Genomic DNA, 4,005 nt, shown 5'->3' with positions numbered 1-4,005 from the left:
ATAAAAACAAAAAACAAAAAAGCGAAACAAAAAATTAATATAATATTGAAATTAAAAAAGAAAAATGCATTTCAAAAAAATTTCAAAAAATATACCAATATTAAAAAAAGTAATAATAACTTTTAAGATCGACCGTAACTACTCAAGTTGTAACCGAAGAGCTTAATAAATCCTCCACTCTTAGTGTGATTAACCCCGTTTTTAACATAAACCTTCCTCAACGCTGGATAGCCAAGCTTTCGCCTTTAATTCGCCACATCTTCCGACTTTCTAAATTCTTACTAATTCTTAAATACCCAAACACACACTTAGCACTTACATTTGTATATATTCACATTAAATGCAAAACCTTGCAACGCGACATATGTCCCTCTCGTGTTAAATAAATGCTAATTCAATTCTAATTAAACCAGTTCATATGTGTGCTTGTATAATTGCAGTTGCGGAGCCCAGTAGTAAAAACTTTCTCCACGCGATTCTTCACACGTTACGCATTTAAGAACTGACAGCAGCAAAGTTACGAGACTACAAAGATAATAAAAATACTCGACGGGAAAGTAAAAAATTGACAGTGAACTCGCAAGTGTGACAAGTACGCAGTCAGCTGAGGATTGCAGGTGTTGGCGCGGAAGTGAGAATTTGTTTTGTTCCAAAGTTAACAAAGGTAAGTTAAGTTAATGGCATTTTGCATTTAACTAAAGAGAATGTGACTTTGTTCTGAATATGCATGAGAGATACACATGGCAGTCAAATGGTAGGATGGAATATGGAAAATGACTTTAATGGGTGCTGGGGATGGAAGCACAAAAGTCAAATACAAAGAAAACATTTTTTTAATTCGATAAGAACCAAAGAAACTTATTAGATTAAGTTTAACGAAATTTAGGAAACTAAAACTAATTTTATGACTATAAAAAGCAAATAAGTTGATTGAGTTAATTGAATACAATTAAAATAAATTGAGTCAAATTGAACCAATTTCTTAACTTTAAAATAAGTTGATTTAATTTATTGAGTCAATTTAAACTAATTTCATGACTACAAAAAAAAGTTGATTCGGTTAATTGAATGCAATTTAACAAAATTGAGTCAATTTGAGTTTATTTAAATTAATTTTTTAAAAATAAATAAGTTTATTTAGTTGATGGAGTGCTATTTAACTAAATTGAGTAGACTCCAACTAATTTTATGACTATAAAAATAGATAAGTTCGTAAAAATAAAACAAAAAAAAAAATTAATTTAAACCAAATTAGTCTAATACAAAAATTAGTAAATTTATTTAAGATCAATATTAAATTAACAAAAATGGATTTTATTTCGCAAAACCAAATACTTAAATTAAATTGAACTTAATTAAATACGATTTTTAATTAATTTTCTAATATCCAAAGACTGAATTAATTCAATTATTTTATACAAATATTTTGGAGTTAAGTTTTCATTCAAGCTATATTTAATTTATAACAAATCATTCGCTGTTTTACATATACCAGTTGCTTTGAGTCAATTAGCAAATAGTGATGTCTAAAAACGGCAGTTGTTAATTGTGAAAATATAGTCCAGTTTGAAAAGCTTTAAAATGTATGACACTCAATTAAGTTCAGTTGAGTTGTAATTTGAAGAATATAACTCCAATAAATCAATTAACTTAAAAATAATATTAGGAAATTACTTGATTAGATTATGATGGTCAAAAAGAAATCAAAAACTGGTGAATGCAGGCGTTTAAAAAAATTATTTCACCTGAAATGTTTTGGTGTGATAGGTGAACAGATTGTGACCATTAAAAGCATTTAAAAAAAATCACCTAAAAAGCATTGGTGTGGTAAGCCACTGTATTGAGAACGATATACAGAACAACAGAAGAAATTTAGAGAATAAGTGACTGAGCTAATTGAGCTAATGGAACTAAGGAATTTGAGAAATCAATTTAAAGCTATTGAAATATGTATAAAAATTGTTTTGCTATTTTCGCACTAAACATGTTCCTTAATTGACCCTGGAGGATTATTTCAGCAATATTAATTCTTTTGAAACGTATCATTATATTATGAATATTATTAAGTGAGAAAAAATAAGTTCCAGATATTAAACTCTTATCTAAAAACAAATATTACTCCATAAGGAGCCTCAGGTAGTCCAAAAACTCTAAATAAAATAAATAAAACTTAACTTAATTGTATTAAATGCTAAAAAAATTAATCAAAATTCCTTTCAATAATCAAGAAAGGGACCACCAGCAAACAAAATCATAACTACACAGCAAGCAAAAAATTAAGCCTACATTTTCAATTCAAAAAGCCAACTTAAGACCAACATCACAGGCCTTGGCATAAAATAATTATCATATCTCTTAAACAGCTCAGCAAGAAAATTGATTTAAATTACAATAGTGCCGTTAACTCAATAAATATTGTTGCTTTTCAACCCAAAACACTCGCTTACATAAGTCCCTTGTCTTTCACCACTTAATTCGACAATAAAAGTGCTTCTAAATTGATTTGTAGGTCTTCCAAAAAGCATAAATCGACAATAAGCCACATAAAATTGTATGAAAGGTGAGCTCAGCACAGAACCAGAATTTGGCGCAATCAAGTCAAGTGCCATTTGTTATGCTTAGCGGTGCATGTTACACCCAGGCGGGTCATTATAAAACTCAATCATGACTGCAGTAATGTGTGAAATACTCGAATGCTTGGCATACGAGATACGTATTTCGAACACAAAGCGAAGTTAAAATATTTCTTTCAAGCACTTAACAAATGAATGTGAGATTTTCATTAACAGTTTGACTGAAAAAGTTACACATTTCCAAACAAAAAAGTGCACAAACACACACGCACTCAAGCGAGCAGCTGTGTGTGAATTAAGCATGGCAACAATGTTGGCTCTCCACACCCAATTCTCGCGCAGCGACTCAGCCTCGGCTTGTGCATAAGCAAGCATGCGTGTTCTCGTGTGTTTGTTGCTTGGTATATCCGGTATGCGCGGCCACTCGCATAGCTGTTAAATATTTCGTGTGTCCGAGAACGTTTTCATATTCATTGATTAGTGTTGTTAGAGCGGTATGCGGTCGAACGTGCAACGTGTGTGTCTCATCAGCAATCAAGTGATGCAACAAAAACGATTTATTACCAATTTGTTGTAGTATTTTGCTTGTGTTGTTATTGTTGTGCGTTTATATACAACTCGTGTGTTTTTGTTGCATTTGCGCGCTTCAGTGGTACACTGCCGTTATTACTATTTAATAGTGCATACGTGAGATGAAAGACTTAAGCGACGAACTCGATGCAGTCCATATGCAAAGTGCTGACTGCGGAACGCAGTTTTCTTCTACAACCGTGTTTGATTATTTACGTTTTAAGCAATGACGTGTGCGTGCGTGCACTTGCCGCAAGTGCTGGCAAGGTGCATAATTATTACGTGAATGAGAATGAATTCAATCCACGGAATTGTTGTTGGTGGCAATATTCCTTTACACACTGCTAGAAGGCATGCGGGCGATATGCTGGCGAGCATATCATCAAATCAACATTAATGAACGGTAATTAGAGTTCATTATATGTCAATAAAATATGTGTTTATGGGAGCGTATATAGTGGCAGACAGTCGGGGGCGGTTATGAAGTGAACGAAAATGTGCGGAAGGTAAGGGAAAGAGTTACACTTTAAGTATAAAAAACATAAAATAGCAGGGGTGACGGTATGGAATAACGGTATAATAAGGAAATTTGAGAAAATTGTTTTATGTTATAATAACAAAAAAAAATTTCTAAGCAAAAATATTGAGAAATCATTAAAATTTGAAGGTAGGCCTTGCAGCATCTCAGAAAATCCATTTTTATTGTCAAAAAGCAAATAAGGGAATTTTTTTTTGAATAGCAGTTGACACTCAAATAAAGAAAAAGTCAAAAAAACGTGTTTGAAAAAATTAGTCAAAAAAGAAAACAAAAGTTGTTTATATTATTTTTTTTTTATTAAAATTTTTCATATTATGCAATATT

The 4,005-nt window shown here is 31.5% G+C and overlaps 2 protein-coding genes across 2 annotated transcripts in view; one reads left to right on the top strand and one right to left on the bottom strand.

Annotated features, from left to right (window-relative positions):
* LOC108966536 (autophagy-related protein 16) overlaps positions 1-4,005 on the bottom strand; it is a gene marked incomplete at its 5' end in the record, with an annotated part of 215,533 nt that overhangs the window by 81,121 nt on the left and 130,407 nt on the right.
* The window catches only part of LOC108966529, a 128,963-nt gene continuing 125,398 nt past the window's right edge, over positions 441-4,005 (top strand). Inside the window, exon 1 of the mRNA XM_018929482.1 lies at positions 441-664. The gene's annotated coding sequence lies outside the window, so the exon portion shown is untranslated. The remainder of the gene's footprint in view (positions 665-4,005) is intronic.

This window comes from Bactrocera latifrons, unplaced genomic scaffold (assembly GCF_001853355.1).
Source record: "Bactrocera latifrons isolate USDA-ARS-PBARC rearing strain unplaced genomic scaffold, ASM185335v1 scaffold_10, whole genome shotgun sequence".
NCBI classification, from domain to species: Eukaryota; Metazoa; Arthropoda; class Insecta; order Diptera; family Tephritidae; genus Bactrocera; species Bactrocera latifrons.
The sequence above is the reverse complement of the archived record's forward strand: the minus strand, read 5'-3'. Positions and strand labels throughout refer to the sequence as shown.